The 21619-nt window shown below is 36.2% G+C and overlaps 1 long non-coding RNA gene across 1 annotated transcript; it reads left to right on the top strand.

Moving 5' to 3' along the window:
• Nucleotides 1–19451: 19451 nt before the first annotated feature.
• On the top strand, nt 19452–21129 carry LOC143615399 (uncharacterized). The gene is made up of 3 exons (XR_013150469.1): nt 19452–19916; nt 20544–20761; nt 20857–21129. It is a non-coding gene; the product is annotated as an uncharacterized LOC143615399 (long non-coding RNA).
• Nucleotides 21130–21619: the final 490 nt, after the last annotated feature.

Genomic DNA, 21619 nt, shown 5'->3' with positions numbered 1-21619 from the left:
GAGGGTCCTGGTGATACACTTCTTAAGTAGAAACAAAACATCCATAGTAACATGCACTTTTGTATTTAGCATAATCCAAGATTCATAAGGTAGATAGTAATTGGTCTATTTTTCATAATGTATTGTTGTTAAAACATTAGATTTTGTTTATTTTTTGATGTGTTAAAACTTGATTTTCTGCCCATCTAGATTAACTTCTCTTAAAACATTTGATGGAAAACTTAAAAGTTAAAACTTGATTTTGTGTCCATCTAGATTAACCTCATGAGGATTCATTTACATGTTTTATTTATTTATTTTGGTAGAAATTACCTAGAACTTAAACATGGATCTCTTGCTAGAGAGCCCAAAAGGTACAAAGAAATGAAAGTATAAACGAAAAGAAACAAAATCAAATGAAAAGTTCATAAAATCTAATTTGCACCACGATTCTCAGTCTATAGTCTCCATTTTGCTTCCGTTGTTAATCCAAAGGAAGGAAGAAGATTTTAACATCCTCAACCAGTTTAATAATCGAGCAATCCTTTAGTTTAACAGTTTCCTCATTTTGAACTTTCCAAATCATCTAAAGTGTAACCTCCACATTATTGCTTGAATTCCTTTACCCATCTCTTTATATATATAATATATACTATGTAAACACTTGACATCATTCAAATAGGAACGAAAGATAGTATATGTTAATTGATTTAATTTAAGGGATAATTACCAAATACGTGAAGAATAGCGTGATTATCCCTTATTTTAAATCTCCAATTCCATATTTTTCCAAAGGAAATTTCTAAAAATGTCCTTTTAAAACCCGTTGAAGATTCCCAAAACATCTTCTATCAAACTCGTCGGCTCCACTAGATCAGTATTCCCACGAACGAGTTAATGAGCCAACAAAAACCCGCCACGTGTTCACAATTGGGCGTCCTTCACAAATTTTGAACCAAATCCGTCGACAAGTTTTAGTAGAGGGTATTTTGGAAATCTTAAAAAAAGGGTGGACATTTTGGATTTCTCTTTTCCCAAAGGACATTTTTAAGAATTATCTTTTTTATTAATAAAGGCCGACCCAGTTATATGTAAAACATTCCGGATAAACATCTACTAGCCACTAGGGATGGATGTATCCGATAGAAAATGTGTTACAGAAAAACCAATGATGATGTTTTGCCTAATTGGGTGACCATAAAAGGTTCAGAAACCCATGAATGCATGCTTTAAAAAGAGTCATTTCATATCAAAATCAAAAAGATATACAATATTTGTTTTATACCAACCCCAATCAAAAATACTGTAGAATGAACCTGTGTTACATATCTTTTTGGGGCATATATTTGATCAAATACAAGACATTGAGTACTTTTTGTTTGAGGTTGTCATCTGAGGTAGTAAGTAGCAGGATTTTAACATCCCTTATCTTTTTCATGATTTGAGTTGACAATTTAAGTCAAAGGTAAAAGTAAAATAATAATGAGTTTTTCTTCTTGAAAGTCTTAATATTTAGGGTTTCTACCAACCCACCCCCATGAAACCCGGATATTGCCACATGCTATCATGTGATCTTGCCTCTTTTGACATTTGGTTACATTATCTTTACCTCATCCATGCAATTGGGCAAAAAGCTCTATTCAAACTATATATGATCTACTAGTTTACAAGATTTTACATCTTTTGTGTACGAGTCATCACCCTTTTACGTGTTGTCATACACTCACCATACGAGTTATATAGATCTCATACTTGTATAGTCGGAACTGTTTGAATAGGTCAAAGAGTGTGTAAATAAACAAAGGCTTTCTAATTATCAAACTTTAAAATTCTGACAATAATGTGTATGCTTTTAAAGAGTTGCTAATAGCTTTTTAATTTTGTAAGTACTTTTTTTGTATGGAAAAAAATAGTACACATATACAGTTATTTAATGATAGGCGAAATGTCTATGTTTTATTCTTCTGAAGGTGGGAGAAAAGATAAAACTAAAATAAACCGGATTTTTAATCCAAACTTAAGATTTAAGTTTGAAACTCATTTTATTAACTTCTTTTAGTTAACCCGAAAAAATGGGATGGATCTACGATAAATCTTATTCGGTTAGATACGGTAGATTCAAATGGGATGATGATCATATTAGGGTGATCCTTTCGTCGACGGATGCTCCTATTACACTTGTAGTCTCTGAAGGATGAGAACCAACTATGTAGCATCTACACCGAGAATTCAAGTATTGTATATGTCATTAGTCTGATCCTTTGTAGGAACTACCCGTAATAACGAACTTGCAAAACGGATCCCTACAATATGGGGTAAAAAAGCCAAAATAAAGTGATTTTAGCCCTTATAAAAAGAAAACTGATTCTTGAACCCTTTTCACACTCATGTCACGTCGAGGTACTGCAGAAGAAAAAACTGCAAAATCTGATCCAATTTATCATAATCGATTAGTTAACATGTTGGTTAACCGTATTCTAAAACACGGTTATTAAAAGTTTTACATACTAGAGTACCGATATTTATAGCATGTCACTACAAATTAACAAAGGAGTATCAATGATGGTCAAATCTGTCGGCAATCCGTTAGTGAAGGTTATATCGACTGAATCAGTCAATAATACGGTGGAAGTTAACGAGGGGTCGTTGACGGAATACTTTACCGTTGCCAATAGCTAACTTTTGTAAGTACGTCCAAGGTGGTTGTTTCCAATAACGGATACATTAGCGACGAAATACCACATAGTGTGTTATTTAGTTACGTTTTAATTTGAGTTTTTAGATTTATAATAATCTGTTGGTATTCCATCGGCAATTATACCATGATGACTATACTAGTATGTTTAGTAGTGTACCTCATCATCCACAACAACAAACTCATATAAACCGACACATAATCATCACATCAAATTCCAAACTTTTCTTAAAATCTCCCACTCTTTTCCACAAAAATAAACATTCACAAACCTATTAAAAAAATATTAAAATGTGTATATGTGTATATATATGTACATATAGTATGTGTGTGTGTAAAAAATGGGGAGCCCACTGTGCAGGTTTGTTGCAAGTTTGAATATACAAACCTGTCACAAACTTCAAAGCTTCACAATGGTATAAACTCTTCCCAAGTTTGTTTGGTGCCACAAAGATTCAAACTTTGGGATATGTAGCCCAAAATGGGTGCTCTAACTAGTCACTATTTTTCATAGCTATAATATGTAGCTTAATATGGGTGCTCTAACTAGCCACTATTTTTCGTAGCTATAACTTATTTTACAACATATTTAAATACGAGGCCTTACAGTGAAAAAGTGTTCGGATTAGACAACTACCCTTTACTTATCTAAATTTCATTAATTTATTATTAGTATTATAAAATCAAAAGAAAAATAATCAAAATCTATATAAATGATTGTTGCAGTCTGGAATAAGGACACGACCTATATGTAACACGTCTAGCCTCTACCTTTTTCACTGTATTATTAGTTTCTTTTCTAGTAAATACTAAAACCGATAATAGGGCAAAAAGTTTTCCTTTTCTTTTTTTATTTTTTTTTTATTTTTGCCTTTTAACAGCTAATTTAGATCGTTGTTGGGCCATTGGCTCATCTGTCATCTCCATTCCCTAAGTATAAGTCTTGGCCTGGCGTCGAATCCTTTATTATATATATTTTTTTGTCATAGATGAGAGACTTGAATTCAAAATCTTCCATTTTTTAAGTTAAAGTACTCTTTGGGACACTTAAGCTAGGGATCGATCATTATTGTACCACTAATTTTATTATATATAGTATACTAGTTTTTATCCCCTATATTACGGAGGTTGTTTTATATTATTTGTTTTTAATATTTATCTATTTTTTGAATTTTTATTTTTTTTTATTGTATGAAAGTTAATAATATAATTATGGTTTGATATTAAATTGTTTCAAAATAAATGAAATGTTATAACCCGGTTTAAAAGTTACATGAGTTTGATAAGACCCAAGACCCGTTTATTTATTTTTTTTACTATAAAATTGGTTTTTTAATTATAAATAATATATATCTTTTTTTAAATAAGTCATATATTAATTTTTAGTATATACCTACTTTATAGGATTTTTGTATCAAATATTTGGTGAGATTAGTTTTTAACTTAATGAGATGTTATAACTCGCTTAAGAAATATCTAAGGTTTGATAAGACCCATACCTGTGAATTCGGGTCAAATGCATGAGAAGCCTCCATTTAAAAATCAAGCAAATCTGGTGACTTCAAAAAAATGGGGAGCGACCACATCGCGACACGTAGGTTTTTTATGTTTTCGTTTATATATATTACTAGTTTTTATCCCCCGTATTACGGGGGTTGTTTTATATTGTTTGTTCTAATTTTTATTTATTTTTTTAATTTATATTTTTTATTGTATGAAAGTTATTAATATACGTATGGTTTGATGATAAATTGTTTCACAAATAAATGAGATGTTATAACCCGGTTTAAAAGCTATATGGTTTTGATGAGACCCAAGACCCGTTTATGTTTTTTACTATGAAATTGGTTTTTTAATTATAAAAATATTTATGAAAGTTAATAATATACTTATAGTTTGATGATGCCCAAGACACGTTTATATTTTTTACTATCAAATTGGTTATTTAATTTAAATAATATTATATATATCTTTTATAAGATATTATTTTTTATTATATCCTATTTTATAGGATTTTTACATAAATAATTTGGTGAGAATAATTTTTAATTAATGAGATGTTATAATCCGTTTAAGGAATATCTGGGTTTGGTAAGACCCATACCCATGAATTCGGGTCAAATGCATGAGAAACTTCCATTTAAAAATCAAGCAAATCTGACGACTCCAAAAAAAGGGGGAGCGACCACATCGCGACACGTAGGATTTTTATGTCTTCGTTTATATATATTATAGATTAGTATCTATTAAAGCTACAAGTTTTATCAAGTGTTTATCTCTTCATAAATTAATTATCCCTTACGCTATATATTAAATATTTTAAAGTAATTATCCCTTGGGATAAATATATTGAAAATCATTTATTCTCTCTTATATTTTATCATTTTTTTATAAACATCAAAGGTGTATGCTAAATATATTGCTATAAATTAAATATTTAAGCGTTATATGTGAATGTGGACGTATGATGTCATCTTTTGCCATTGAGTTACTATGAGTAGCCGGACTTTATTCGATGGCCGTTAAAAAATATATGAATTTCGAAAGTATGTGAATTTTGTAGTCCAAAGAAGTGAGACTTAGTTGAAGGTGTTGAACTAGTAACAGAAAAAGGAAATATGTTGGTTAATGAAAGTTGAAAGGATCCTAAATTTCCAAGTCTTTGTTACAAAGGTCAAGGACAAAGTGATTGCTTTTTTGCAGGTGATGATGGGATTAGGGATTGATGTGTGAATGAGTGAATGAACACACAAGCTTTTGCTTGACCTTTCACTTTAAACCCTTACAAATGCTTTCTGTTCCTAATTATTATTTTCTTTTTAGGTGAACTCAAAACATTTGTGCTTTTCACTAGACTCAGTGTAACATCTCCAACCTTTCTTTCCTTTCACACATCAATTTCAAACAAAACTAAAAAAAGACTTGAATCTACACATTTACAACAGCATTTTAAGTCATTTGTTTATGAGCATATGATATAGATTTTTTTTAGAACAACAAATTTCATTAAAACAATTAACAAGAAGCTAGAAACAAAATAAAAGAAAATAATGTTACAGTATAAAATTTCACCAAACTTTCCACAACAAGTTTTTGAAAAACAAACGATTTTTTATCTAAAGAAATCCCAACGATTAATATCTTCCACAGTTTTGGCGAAGCAAGCCGTCTTGTTTGAGAAGATGACTTCGTTTATAGTCTTCCAAATGCACCAATATGTTGTGAGAATGATCACGTATAAAACCTTGTTTTCGAATGTTGTGAGAATGATCCCGTATAGCAAGAAGCATATGATATAGATAATATATTTATTCTATGATTAAATTAACCAAGATGGAACCATAGGCTTCTTTGCTGGGAGCATTTCGAGGTATAGGTCTAACCATCTCAACTCCCCGTTTCTGGCATGCTATAGTTATTTAAGTCTCTCGACGGCGGGAATGGGAGATTACCGGTAAGCCAGATGCTTCGCGAACCATATTCTTAAGGCATTTCGTTGCACTTAAAAATCACCCTCGTGAAGAGGCGCACTCCGATACCATTGATGTCCAATAGCTTTGATAGTAATGGCTGGATTTACTACTACCTCGTCCATTGAGTATAAGAGAGCAAATGATGGTATAGCAATGAACATCAGGATGATACTAGGAAATATGGTCCGAAGAATCTCGATAGTAGTTCCATGAACAATCCTTTGCGGGATTGGATTTTTTTCTTTTTGGAAATGCCATAAAGCGCGAACCAAGATCCGTGAGACGAAAACCAAAATAAGAATGAGGAAGAAAAAGATATCGTGATGTAAGTCTATTATTTCTTGCATCATAGGTGTTGCTGCAGTATATAATTCTTCTATAGTTTTATTACCAATTTTCCTTACCAAGAGTATCACAATTGAAACCTCATCAACGTCCATATAATTTATTAAAATACATATTTATCCGTAAAATTTGTTCACCTTTTAAAAATCTCTTATATCCAATTCCCTATTCATAACAACAATATCTCTCTTCACTCACAACCACATTAATGTACGATTGAACCCATAATATGGGGTGAGTAATTTAATGGAGGAGTGAAAAATAATTAACTCATCGTGATATTTACTAATACTTTGTATAAATTCATTAAAGATGATTCTTAAACATAAACTCTTGCAAATTGCTAGAACACTATTCCTATGTACATAAAACTTTGATGTGCTACGTGATAAAACAAATAAAGTGTAAAATCGAAACCAAGCTACATGCTGGATTAATACAAATGCGGGTAAAAACATATACACGCTACAGGCATCTACTTGCTGTATATAACGTTTACGAGTCTTTTAAGTTATTGTGCAACACTAGTTTTGTTGTGTATAAATTGCCATCCATATATTTATATTCTATAATGATGTAACATGATTGAGTTCTTATGTTTATATTTTTAAATCTTACTTTAATGTGAGAGTGCTGGATAATTTTGTGCTGATGAGATTTTTTTGGGTCAATAAGCTACTGGGCTTGCCCAAAGGCCCATAAGTACTATAAACGAGTTTAAAAGAGAAAACTAAATCCGGCCCGGTGAAGTAAAACAAAGCTTTTATTTTTTTTCCTTAAGAGTAAACCAAAATGCTGTTAAATTTATCTATAAACCATCTATACATGCGTTTTGCAGGTTTATAGGATTTGAACATTCAACCTTTCATAAAGAAAAGAGGCACCTTAACCACCACACCAACAACATACCTTAATTCGGTTCTTTGTGTATTGATTTTTGCAATGGGCAATTTTATAAAATACTAACCAAGTTTCAAAAATCTTCTAATTAGGTTATTTAACTTTAAAAAGTGTTCTAGTTATAGGTCACTCAACTTTCGTATTTTATTAAATTAAATGTTTTAACATATTTTTTTAGCTTTTTTTCATTTTTATTTCACATAAGAAATCTTTTTATCTTTTTTTTATGTTGACGTTGAGTGACAACATGAATTTATTTTTTATTTTTGAATTTTAATATAATTAACGTTTTTTAAAATTTTATAAATTTAACTACATATATTGCAAATCCTGATCCCCACATCTTATCCTCAATTTCTTTCTTGAGGCGAAAAAAAATCGACGAGACTCTATTCGAAGATTTAGTGACCTGATTAGGGAAAAATATGCATGACCTAATTAAAACAATTTTGAAAGTTGGTTACTATTATATGAGATATTTCCTTTTTATAATAAGATTGTTATAGAATCGAACCGGGACTTAAAATATTAAACAGTTAGTGAGAGAATCGATCCTTAAAAGTTTCGAACGGTGTGCCATTGGTGGTGTAGCATGTATGATGGTATGATAAGATCATGCATGAGAAAATAAAATATCAAGTGGTGGAATATGATGCAATGGAAACTCTATATAAATAGAATAATAGATGTAGCTAGTAAAGAGTGATGTGCAGGAGGCATTGACTTCCACCCATAGTTATCCATGTCCCCTTTCAATGTTATTTCCATTTTCCATATATATTTTGAACTTTGCTTAGTTTGTTAAAAACTTATATTTTTGTATTTCATGTCTATGAGCATGCCACTTGAAAATATAATTGGCGTGAAAGATGTGCATGTGCTTGCTTGAATATTTATTTGTCCTGAAAATATGATTATTTTCAACTTGTTCAACTGACGTATGAGATGATAATAAAATTAAAAAAAAATGATAGATAAAAATTGAACTAACTAATATTTTTATAACTATATATAGTGTGATTTAAAATATATATTTTTCTAGTGAAAAATCAATGACTTGCTCTTTTTTTTAACGACGTTTGGAATCACCCCCCAATATTTAAGTGAACTTTTCAAAGACTGGATGTTGATTATACATACTGATTTTGATGCTTCAAGTCCTGACTCACCCAAATCCACCATTATGAAAAGCCTTTTGAGTGTTTCGAGCTTATGATCTTAAGATTTCAAATCTAACGTTTACCTTTATTAGTATTTAACATTTTACTGGAGCTTAAATAATGAATTGATTCAAAGATTTTAACAGCCAATAAAAACACACTATTAAATAATCAATTGATTCAAACATTTTATTCAAAGATTTTATTTTATTAAGGCAAAAGAAGGGTATCTTTTACCAATTTTATTTAATTAAAGACAAAATGGCAAAACAGATCATTTATGTTTGAACGTTTTTTAATGGGCGTTCTTTAGCAAACTTAATAACACAAAACATCCTTTATATTTAAAAACTCTATCACGTTTGGTCCTTTAACCCTAACCCAGTTAAATTTTTCGTTAAACCTGGTCATGTGCAAGGCACATGAGGGTAATTTTGTAACTTTAGATGTTTAACTAAATATTCTACACACTCTCTTCCCATCTCTTCTCTGTCTCTCAACTTTGTCTTTTCAAGCCAACATCACCTCCACCTCCCACCACCACTTGCCACCGACACCACCACCACCAGGGCAGGCACGGAAGAAGCCCTCTTTGGCGGTTTTTCGATGACAGCAGAAGGAACCCCTCCCGTTTTCCGATGATAGCAAAGGGAACCCCCCTCCCGTTTTCCGACGAGCAAAAGAAGCCCCCTGTGGCGTGCGATTGGTGATGATTTTAGTAGCAGGCGATGGTTGAAGTCCAATAAGAGCAGCGGCAGAACGATTAAAGGCATGATAATTGTACCAAAACCTCGATTAGGGTTATGCTTTTCCGGCGTGGTGGTTGTGGTTCGCCGGAAACCCTACTTTCATCCATAATAGGCTACACGAAAACCCTAATTTCATCCCTAATAGGCTATCTGGAAACCCTAATTTTGGATCTTAGGTGCAGTGGTGTTATTGTGGTTGTATGGTGGCGTGGTGTGGTGGTGTAGTGGGGGGGGGGAGGTTATAGTGGTTTAAGTTGTATGTGTTGGGTAGATTGTGGAGATGCCATGGTCTGGTGTGGTAGTGACAGTGGGGTAGCTGACGCCGATTGACTGTGGTGGTCGGTAGCACTGTAGTAGAAGATGGGGATGGGGATGGGGATGGGGATGGGGATGGGGAGAAAGAGAGAGAGAAATATTTTTAAATATAGTATTTCTTTTAGTTTCAATTATTAAATAAACATGTAAAGTTACAAAAATACCATCATGTGCCTTGCACATGACCAGGTTTAATGGAAAATTTTAACTGAGTTAGGGTTAAAGGACCAAACGTGATAGAGTTTTTAAATATAAAGGATGTTTTGTGTTATTAAGTTTGCCAAAGAACGTCCGTTGAAAAAATGTTCAAACATAAAGGACCTGTTTTGTCATTTTGTCTTAATTAAATGTTATTTTAGGACAAAAGTGTAAACGTTACCACGTCATCGCCAACAGTTTTCAACCGTTTGTTTTAAACAAATCAATTACAACGTGTAAGTATGGTTTAAGAAATAATATTTAAGTGTGGAAAATTAGAAATTACGGTGAGAAAATATTTCAGCCAATCTTGCTTTGTTTTTTGGTTAGATTGATAAATAATATTTAAGATTTTTAAAGTCTCAAATCATTTTTTGGTTATAATCTTTTGAATCGCTTTTCACAATATTTTAATATTAAAATTTGAAGGATCTTGTTAATCAAGTGATTCAGTGTTATAAGGAACATATAAGTGTATTTTATTGATTTGACATCCTACTTAATAATTTACCTAACATTTTGATTTAATAATAATAATATTAACATTAATATAAATAAACAAGCATGAAAATCCTACGCAAACTATATTCAAAGGGTATTGACGGACAAGGTATTGGAAGGTAGGGTTTTTGTTAATTAAAAGTGATTATAAAAATGGTCATGAATATTTGTTAAATTCGTAAATATGATCTATCATCAAAACATTTTACATATTATTCTTGTAGTTACAACTTACTTTTAATTTTGACATGCAACATTAAATAAAGAACATCATTTACAAGTACATGGCTATAATTGGGACAAAAATGAAGAACATCATTTACAAGTTCAAATTTGAATAATCACAAATCTATGAAAGTGTGAAGTCATGGGTGTCACGAGAACATGTTCACGATGCACAGTGATGGATCCAGAAAGTTTATTTAGTGAGGGCAAAGATAATCGTTGAAAGAAAAAAAAGGTTTATGTGAAAATTTTGTTCTTTGTTCAATTGTACAAATTTGTCTTTACGATCTTTATTGTCGAAAAACAACTCTCAGCCGTTATGGTTGCAAGTTGCAACGGGCAAAGTAATGATAGAAGGAATGAATCATACGGGTTCAAAGTTAACAAATCTTTTATCTTTTTTGCATGCAACTAACATAGAAAAACGAACCATGCGAAAGTTGTCATGAAGTAACTTCGTGTTAATATTTTTAAAGCATATAGTTTAGTTATTTAATAATTTTTATATTCTTGCTTTTAAGTAAAAATTTATTTAGGTTAAGTTTTAAATCATTTATTTTTATTACAATTATAAAATATCCACTATTGGGAATTGAGTTTTACTTATGGTGTGGACCGTAAAAAAACTACAAAGATGTAAAGTGAATTTTAGTTGTAAATTGATCAGAAACACTATGGAGGCGGATATAAGTGGAGATCAAATGCTTTGGCCGTTTCATTGGAATAATTGGGCACCTTCCAAAGTCAATTTGTTCTCTTGGTGTGCTGAAACTGATCGAATAGCCTCAAAAGAAGTTTTGGCCCATATGGGGTCGCCCATTTTAATCAATTATGTGAAGGTTGCGGGTACATGGTGGAGACGGCTAATCATCTATCGATAACTATAAGAAAAAAGAAAGAAAAGGTTCCCTAACTAATCTTTTTTTTCTCCAAAAAAATATTATAGTATAGGTGAGAATTTTCTTTTTAACCTTTTATTTCTATATAAAAAATTAAAAAGTTATCAAATAAACCAAAGAGAGTATGTAACAAAGACTTAACAACCAAACAAAATGTAATTACTATTTGTGCTTTTCTTTTTAAATTATAGTTTGTTACTTAATTTATTTAAACAAGACCAATAAGATTGCACCCAAGATCCAAGCAACACATTACTCCAAAGTGATTTGAGGTTGGCTTTTATTTGACCCTTTAGACCACTTCTCATTTGTCAAGAACAGGTGTAAATGGCTTTTTGATATCATAAATGGCTACATCAATCATAACTCATGACATTTTCTATGTAATTGCTCCACATATAATACAAAAAAATAGTTATTTTACTATTAAGCTACTCAAGAAATTCAGTTATAGGTAAGCCAATATTTAGCATAGTAATCATGACCCACAAGAATTGTTATTTTCTTTGGGTAGTTGTGGAACAAGTCTTAAAACTTTCTGGGATGTTTCAAGATCTTAACCACCCATAATAATATTTTAACTTAAAAGATATATATATATATATATATCTTTTAAGTTAAAATATTATTATGGGTGGTTAAGATCTTGAAACATCCCAGAAAGTTTTAAGACTTGTTCCACAACTACCCAAAGAAAATAACAATTCTTGTGGGTCATGATTACTATGCTAAATATTGGCTTACCTATAACTGAATTTCTTGAGTAGCTTAATAGTAAAATAACTATTTTTTTGTATTATATGTGGAGCAATTACATAGAAAATGTCATGAGTTATGATTGATGTAGCCATTTATGATATCATATATATATATATATATATATATATATATATAACATTATAACTTATAATGTTAGTAATCCAAATTACAACTCATTCGACGAAAATAATCCATATTTATAACGTGACCATGACCAGTGACACTCATAACTTTAATTTACGTTGTTAAGGACAATCTCACGTCAGGTGGATAAATACTTTGCGTAATATAGCTTATTTTCAGTTAATGACATATAGTTGGATTATAAAATTCAATCCTTAATTTATACTTCATTGTTTAATGGTGAATTAATTAATATACACATATATTTTATAATTTAAGAGTTGCATCTTGAGTGCTTAAAAAAAGGTAAGAATTAAAAAGAAACAAACCATTACTTTAGTCTTTAGTCTTTATATATATATATGGAGTATACCTTGCTAAAGAGTTATTAGCATGGCTGTGCTTGCACACTGTTGGTTTATAATTGAATACTTCTTGATCCCAGATGGATTTATGAAATGGTTTTTCCTAAGTTTCTATATTAATCCTTTCTTTCTTTTCTTTTGTCAAATTTTCTTATGGATCAAAACCCTAAAAAGATGGATTTTTTGCATCATCTTTCTCCTCAATCAACACCTATTTGCGCGTGTTGTTGGAGTTTTACGACATATTTTCATCAGACCAGACGCGTCTTCTAGGTTGAGTGATACTAAAACTGTATCACTGAACCTAGAAGACACTGACATGTGGTATGATGTCACATAATCGTTTAGCGATTCAAATGCTACTTCTGGGATCTTGTTTTTACGTTATGAAAGTTCGTTTGAAAATCCTAAAGTAACCGTATACGACGTTTACTATGAGTTAGTCGACCAAGAAACAATTTCAATATACTCAAGTTCGGATCTTGATGACGAAATTGCTAGTTTTAGTTATTCTGTTGCGAGTTCACCCGATAGTTCTTACTTATTTCCTAGCCGTCGGGACGAAGATGTGATTTCGAGCACGCGATCATCGACATGCGATTTACTAGAAGATAATCAGGAGGCTGCTAACAATGATGGAACCGAGTATGAGTTAAAAGGTGTAGTCAACTTTATTTTCAGTATTTTATAGTTGTTGCAAATGTTTAAATATAAAATTATTAGAATTCTAACAAGTTTAAAAACATTTTATAGAATTTCTGAATCCGTTACTGGCCGTTAAACCCGAGGAAGAAGAAAAGGATTCATTCTACCAAGTGTATGCTGAAAGAATGAAGTGGTTTGATATTCTCAACTGAAGAAACACTAAGTGACCCTGGGCAGATTACGGATAATCTGGGGGTTAAGTAATGTTTCCCACGAGGATGAGGTCCAGCAAAGAAAGTTGTTCTTCAGGTGACCTGCAAAACAGACACCGTAAGCTCGTCACTGAGAAGGGGGGGTTCCTCCTTGTGACCACCCTCCGGTGTGAGAATCAGACTAGATTGCTCTGAATATAAGTGTATATTAAGAGATTGCTAGAGAAGATAAGATAATGAGATATCAGATGATCTTACCGTTCCAAGGTGTTGGAGTATTTATAGCCGAAGGTAGGTTTCCTAGAAGGTACAGCCGGCTGAATAGTATTCATGTTCTACCAACAGTGGGCTACGCACAAGCCATGCTGGTTGGTGGATAGGCTGCGGCCGACAGTGACAAGGTCGGCTGTATACTGTTCCTTTACTGCCGGCTATGCACTGTTCCACCAACTGTAGGCTGCGCACGTCCCACAGTAAGGGTTGGTGAGTAGGCAGCGGCTAATAGTGACAAACAGTACTAGAGGGTGCTCCTCCTCGTACTGTTGTCGGTGAGCTGTCACCCTGTGATTGGTTCATGGGCTGCTCTGGTCAGATCGTCTGTTTTGCCCATACCTTGGTAGGTATAGTACAAAAGATCTTCCAGAAGCATACGGACTGGCTTATTTGGGCGGGAGTATTCCCGCCTTGCTCATTCCTTCAGGTGACTACTGAAGTAGCAAGAGTTAGTGCCTTGTGCGTGTAGCCTTGCTATCATTGCGGGTAGCCTTCCCTGATGGATTGTATCCGCAACTGCGGGAACAAGCGGGGTACTTCACCATTGGGAGGCTTTCCCTGCGGGTACAGCTGGCGTACTGCGCGTAAGGTCTTCTCTGAGCATGGTGGGTCTTGCGGAAGCAGTTGGTCGTTGCGCAGACGTCCCTGTTCAAGGTGAGTCTTCCGGGTCCAACTGGGCTCTGCTGGGACCTACCTCTTCAAGTCCCCCCAGTCCAATGTTCTTCTCATGAATTATTAATAAGTGAGGTGGACTTTTGGACTAGCAAGGGGTTTTGAAAAGGGTTTTTAGTTTTAAGGTTTTCCGTGGGGATTCTTCCCGCGGTTTTCCTAATGTCACGCAGAAATTCCCGACTTTTCTGCTTGATCTTTGGGTATGAAGCGGGTAGGTCTGTAACCTCCTCGCAAGTCAGGAGCGTTGAGTCCCACTTGTGTGGATTCTCCATGGGGTTTTGGTAGTTTTCAACATAGTGATCAATTATGTTAAAACCACCAATTCCATCTTGGAGTTTCAAACAATATAGTTCTCGACGTTCCCGCCATGCGGGGATGTTATTCCCGTTTCCGCAAGCATGGCCCAGAAGATCCTTCCTGGTTTGAATTCCCTGCGGAGTGCTAAGTATGTGAAGGGTTTTGCCTTGACACTGTACCCGCATTCGTCTTACGGTTACTTTACTTCCAAGGTATTCCTGGCGTTAATTCCCTGCGGGTGCTAAGTATGTGAAGGGTTTTGCCTTAACACTTTACTCGCACCTGTCTTATAGTTATTTGGTTGCCAAGGTAAGGGGTATTTTCCCGCTTTTGAATCTTTTTGAAATTTTGAAATTCGAAGAGTTAGTGAAAGGATAAGAACAGTCCAAACTATTGAAACGTCGTCCGACGGTTTCTTCTGACAGTGTCAGGACGTGCAGGAAGTTATGGCGACGTGACAGTATATGGTCATTCCAGGCGCTTTTTCAGGCGCGTGGGCGCGAATTTTCGGGCGCGTGGCCGCGAAATTACTGGCACGCGTCCTTTCAACAGCTGTTGCCAGCTTGCTTTTTGCCACGTGTCATAGTTTCATTGCACCTGCGATTTCTCTCTCTTCCGCATTAAATTCACCGCATTAATTGCGATTAGTATATAAAGGGGGAGAGGGTCCTTTGTAATCCGCACTTTCACTTTCTCTTCATCTTCAAAACGATTTCCGGCGAATACTCACCTTTTCAGTCGAGCATTCTCTTGAAATCGTTCTCTTTTTCATACCTGCAAAATGTCTTCTGCTTACGACCTTGAGGCTACAGCCCAGGAGGCTGGGGTGCCCGCCGAGCACCCGTCATCCACGTCCGACAAGGATGACAAGAGTACTGCTGGCGAGTGCCAGTGTGCTCTGCCTGTCGATCTATATCAGTACATCGTCAGGAAGTTCATGCTCGAGTCTCTCGAGCCTGAGTTTCCTGAACCTCATCAGACGGTGTATGATGCGCCCAGAGGCAAGATCGGGGTATATGCCGCATTCTTTGTCTACGGGAATCTTAGGTTCCCTTTGACAAAGTTTGTGTACCGTGTCCTGGAGAGGCACGGTGTACACCTGACTGAGGTGCACCCTATGGCGATCGCGAAGATTCGCCACTTCGAGTGGGTGTGCCGGATTCTGGGCGTTGAGCCCTTCGTCGACCGCCTGATGACCTTCTACTCTTGGAGGTGCATCAAGGGGTGGTATACTCTGATAACCCGGATAAAGGGTTTGAAGATTTGCGCAACCGAGCGCAGTCTTCGTTCATGGAAGCGGGAGTTCTTTTTTATCTCCGCTCGCGCCATCCCCCTTGCCATGAAGTTCAAGAATGGGCAAGCACTCCCCAGCCTTCACGCCTCCAACTATCAGGAGGCGGAATGGTTCTCGAAGATATCCCGAGTCCAATCTCCGGTTTACCGCTTTGCGGAGTCCGGGATGGTGATGCTCGGGATGAGCCGGGTGTGGAAGGATGCGGATGCGCAAAAGATCCCGATCGTCCTTGAATACGGTTTGAACTCTGTCCCTTACGGTACGCTCTTTCTTCTTTGTTTATATATGTTTGTCTTCTAACTGTTTTTCTTTTATTTCAGAGGGGAACGACTTGCAGTCGCTCCTGTATCCGCGGGAGGCAGATAGTCCCGCTCGGATGGGTACTCGTGCTCTAGATGAGAACGAGTTGCCCATCCTTGCACAGACGGCGGATCGGTTCGTGGAGGTCTACCCGCCAGGCCACGAGATCCTGAGCGCCAGGCGGCCAGGTAAGGCGTTATTTAACACTCGACCCCTCAATGTTGAAACCTCTGCTGGAATTCCTCTAATCCTGTGTTCTGATGAGGAATCCGCAGATGGTCCTTCGTTGGTGCGGAAGAAGAAGGCTGCCGGCGGGAAGGGGAAGGCGAAGGTGGCCTCCACTGCCGATCCGGTGCCTCGGTCTGATTCAGAGACCGAGAGCGAGGAGGTGGCGGGGAACCCCGGTGGTGATAAGACCACTGCTCCGGAGGCTGCGACGACTGTCACCTCCGGAGAGCCCAGGAAGACAACGGTGAGCGGCGTGAAGAGGCCGGCTCCATCGGGTTCATCCCTGCCTGTCCGCACTTTCCGGCTCAAGAAAACCCGTAAGTACAAACTTTATTTTTAACTTCATAGCATTCCATCATTAATACTTATCTTCTTTGTGCAGGCGTGGATGCTACCGCATTCCAGGGTGAAGCGGGGAGGAGTACCTCCGGACCCATGACGGTAGGCTTGGTCAGCCTACCTGAGGCGACGACCCAGGCGGCTGCGCCTGCGCCTGCTTCCGCTGGTTCAGTTGCTCACTCCGTTGAGCCAACTGTTCCAGCTGTGATGACATCACCGCCGGCTGTCAGTGCCATATTTACCGCATCTTTCACTGAGCCGGCGGTTACTTTTGCTGCGGACTCCGCAGCGGCGACCGCGGCGGCCTTCACCATGCCTCCTCCGTCATCGGCAACGACGGCCGATCCTTCAGGTATGCATGGGGCTTCTCGCCAACCTCTGCCTCCTTCCCATCTACCTGACCTCTTGGACGGATTTCCCTTGGGTTCAGGTGATGGGTTTGGCGGCTATCGACCTGTTATTGACCCTACAGGTGCGTAGGGTTCTTTTGGCCTATTTTTTTTTTATCATCTTTTCCTAACTGCTTTTTGTTTTTTGCAGTGTCGGATTCCAATGAAGTATATGTTCCACGATGGAACATCCGCCGAGGAACAACCCTTCGCACACCTGTGGAGTGCGTGGAGTGGGCTCGTCACGCAGCTCACAGTGGTGCGTTGGGGGAAGCCATGGCTAGCTACCAGGAGGGTAGGCTAACCAATGAGCTTCGGGTTCTCCTGGCCCGGATGCAGCCGCGCGTCGAGCTGCTTTGTCGTGAAAACGACAAGTTAAAAGCAGCTCGTATTCAAGAAGTAGCTCAGGCGCGGGCTGTCCGGGAGGAGAATAGGAGGCTCTCCGCGGCTGCTGCGGAGAAGGAGAAGGCGTTCAAGGCCCTTGAAGTTGAAGTTCAGGCCCGTCTCGAGGCCCGTTCCAAGGCTGCCCAAGCTGTTAACGAACAGCTTCGGCTGGCTAAGGAAACTGCTAGGAACGCAACTGAAAGGGCCACCAAGGCTGAAGCTGTTGCTGAGCCTCTACGCCTCGAGAATGAGGAACTTAAAGCTAAACTAGAGGCGCTCCAACAGGCTCATGATGCCTTGGCGATGGAAGACGCGAAGAAGCTTCAAGAGATCCTGGACCAGAGGGGGGTGCTTGACCAGACTGAGCGGAAGCTAAAGGGCGTTGAAGAGGCTGCGGCTAAAGAAGTGTTGCTTGCCAACCTCAACCAAAGTGAAGCCGAACGCGCCCGTAACCAAGCTCAAGCCGCCCTCCAAGAAGCTCTGGTTGCCAAGGAATGGCTTCTTCGAGAAGCGTTGTCTCAGGTAAGTTTAACTTCATAATGTCTTTACGCTTTTCTTTGTAAATAGAAAAGGTTTTGATACTTGTATTTTTTCTTTTTTGTAGGTTGTGCATCGGGTCTTCACCCGTTAAACCCAAGGAAGAAGAAAAGGATTCATTCTACCAAGTGTATGCTGAAAGAATGAAGTGGTTTGATCTTCTCAACCAAGAGCGAACATGTGGATTGAGTGAGTTTTCTATTCTCTAGTCGAAAATAATATTATATTCCTCCACCGATGTATAACGAATCATAACATAACATGATATGACATGAATTTAACATGAAATTCATGATTCGGAATAAACGGGTTTTGGATAGTTTTGGGTTAAACCTATGAACACTCGTGTTTGGTAAACGTTCAAGATTCACAAGTTGACCCAATATTTTATTTCATTACTTGACTTAAACTTAAAGTAAGTGGTTATTTTATGTCAAACATAATTTTCTATACACGTTAGTTTTGTTGTAATTTTCTTTTACTTTGAGTGCTCATATGTAAAAATATTTAAAAATAAAAAATCTTAGGTTAAATAAGTCATGTTCGTATCAACCCACAAACACGCATGTTGTGTTTGGGTAAGGATTTACGTGTCTTAACACATAACCACCAACATGTGAAGCCGGCTATTTAACCACAATGCATTCCATCATGAATATGCATCTTCGTTGTTTATCGGTTTATCCTAATTCGTTACTGATAGATAATTTATATACACATAGTTTTGTTGGTTTAAACATAATTTTTCTATACACATAAATCTGTTGTAATTTTTTCTTTTTTTTATTATTTTTAATTTAGAGTGCTCATGTGTAAAATAGCTAAAAATAAAAAAACCTTAGTTTAAACGGGTCATGTTTGTCTTAACCCACAAATACACATGTTGTGTTCGGGTATGGGTTTACGTGTCTTAACACATACCCGTCAACATGTGAAGACGGACTATTTAACCACCCTAAATACATTCCTTCATGAATATGCATCTTCGTTGTTTATCCTAATTCAGTTACTAATAGATAATTATATACACATAGTATTGTTGTAATTTTTTTGGTTTAAAGTTTAAACATAATTTTTTTATTTTAGAGTGTTCATGTGTAAAATAGCTAAAAATAAAAACCTTAGTTTAAATGGGTCTTAACCCACAAATATACGTACATGTTGTGTTCGGGTATGGGTTTACGTGTCTTAACACATACCCGCCAACATGTGAAGATAGTCTATTTAATAAATACATTCCTTCATGAATATGCATCTTCGTTGTCTATCCGAATTCGATTACTAATAGATAATTTATAACAGTGTAGATGAATTCCTAAGGAATAAACACTACATGTATGATGAAAAAAGAATTGTAAAGAGCTTGGAGAGTGACTTTGAGATGGTGTATGTAGCTCAATCATGTTTATCATGGGAAGCACTCTATTATCAATATAGAAAGCTTGAGAGTATGATAGCTAGTTATTGTTCTGGTACCACTTGTACATCTCCATCCTATGGTGCATTATGTAGCAGTACTTTGGTTAGTAAATTTCAAAGGTTTAAAATTTTGCTTGAGAGGTTTATGGAGGATGAAAGATCCGAAAAGGGTAAAAGATATTGGAAATTTACCGAAAAAGGTCTTCTCTCAACAGCCTACTTCAAGTTCCTCATATTTCGGGTAACATTCGGTCCTATATAGAGTGACTAGCAACTGATTTGTACTTTCGTCACATCTACTTTCTGTATTGGTTAGAAATGTAGAAGTTGCTCGTTGGCTATGCAAAATCGACTCATTTAATATTTAAATCGAGTCCATCTTAAACAAGCCCGAGCTATAGTTTGATCAAGCTCTAGAACATAAACGAATTTTATTTATATGAATATAACAATTTTTATTTCATTGAATAGTAATATAATTATATGACAAATATTATCATTTACTTAGTTATGATAAAAAAATATATATAGATTATTTTATGTGTATATATATAAATAGTTGTATGTGTATTAGGTGGATTTGGGTAGCGAGTAAATACGGGTTTTGAACAAAATGAGTTCAGGTCAGAGCAGACTACCAGACCATTTAAAAAAAATCAATTTAGTTTGGGTCAACACATGCCATTTTAAAATCCAAATTAAAATAGAGCTCATAACAAGCTGAACTCAAACCTAGACAAGCTCGTACTACCATGTGAGTTACATCCATAGATTTCTTACCCGTCTTAAGCAGTGCTCGTCTTTGTAAATAACTTGTCGAACCGCTACTTGTTTTATCTTTAACTTAAAATACTTTATACACTTGAAGAAAATGTTGACGAAGGAAGGAACGAAGGCTTAACGATCAGGGTGACTGACATGTTGCAAACGATCGAAAAATGCATCAAGACTTTCAAGTCGTTCATCGACTTAGATGAGAAGAAACCATGGTGGAGAGCTCGTAGCCGTCTTTCATGGAACCGTTCACCTTTACAAGACCCTCGAGACTTCAACTTTCTGCATAATATTACGCGTACACTTCGACAGGTGACCATTTGAACTCATCTCATATCCGACCGCCATTTTGTGTAGTAACAAAACTAATGTGAATTGGTTTTCGTGTTTATTGTTTGCATTTAAAGAAAGAATTATGGATGAAAGATTTGCAAGGCAAGCAGAGATGCTGGTTGAGAAGACAAGTGAAAATAATGGCGGAAGCTGAGAAGCGAGAGATAATGTTCGCCATGATCGATTTAAAGCTCGTGTCACGAGTGCTCATGATGCCGCTAATCTCAACTTCTCAACTCCAATGGTGCCAACAGAAGCTTGACAGCATACATATTATCCATGGACGAATCACACGATCATCATCATCATCATGCACCGGTTCATCACTGTTTCCGCCTTCTTGATTGCAGCATATGTTTGAGGCATCTAAATATATAATCTTTAATCAAACCACCTTAACGACATCTCGTTGTTCAACCACGAATAACCAATACTTGTCACAAATATATGTATAAATTCATGTGAGTACAAGTAATGTTACAATGTATATCAATTATCAAACACGTGTTTCCCGATCAAACTGCAAAGAAGACAGACTCGAAAACTTAAACAGTTCTTGAATACCTTCCGAGAGGCTGCCTTCTATAGCGCAAGGGTTATTAGCTAAATCGGTGTGTCTTCTCTTGGAATGAATAATAATGGTATTGTTATTGGTTAATTCTTGATTTTGTAAGTCATCACTATACTTCCTCTTTACACCGGGAATGATTTTTAAACCTGCACGAGCCGAGAGTGAAAGATTAGATTAAAAAAAAAGAGTAAACTGCGGTTTTCGTCCATGTGGTTTGTCTAAATCTGCAGTTTTAGTTCAATAGTTTAAAATTTGCGATTTTTGTC

This window comes from Bidens hawaiensis, unplaced genomic scaffold, assembly GCF_021521415.1.
Source record: "Bidens hawaiensis isolate Kalapana, Puna unplaced genomic scaffold, B.hawaiensis_p1.1 tig00042848_1, whole genome shotgun sequence".
Lineage (NCBI taxonomy): Eukaryota > Viridiplantae > Streptophyta > Magnoliopsida > Asterales > Asteraceae > Bidens > Bidens hawaiensis.
Note: the sequence above shows the minus strand (reverse complement) of the source record. Positions and strands in the feature narration are given on the sequence as shown.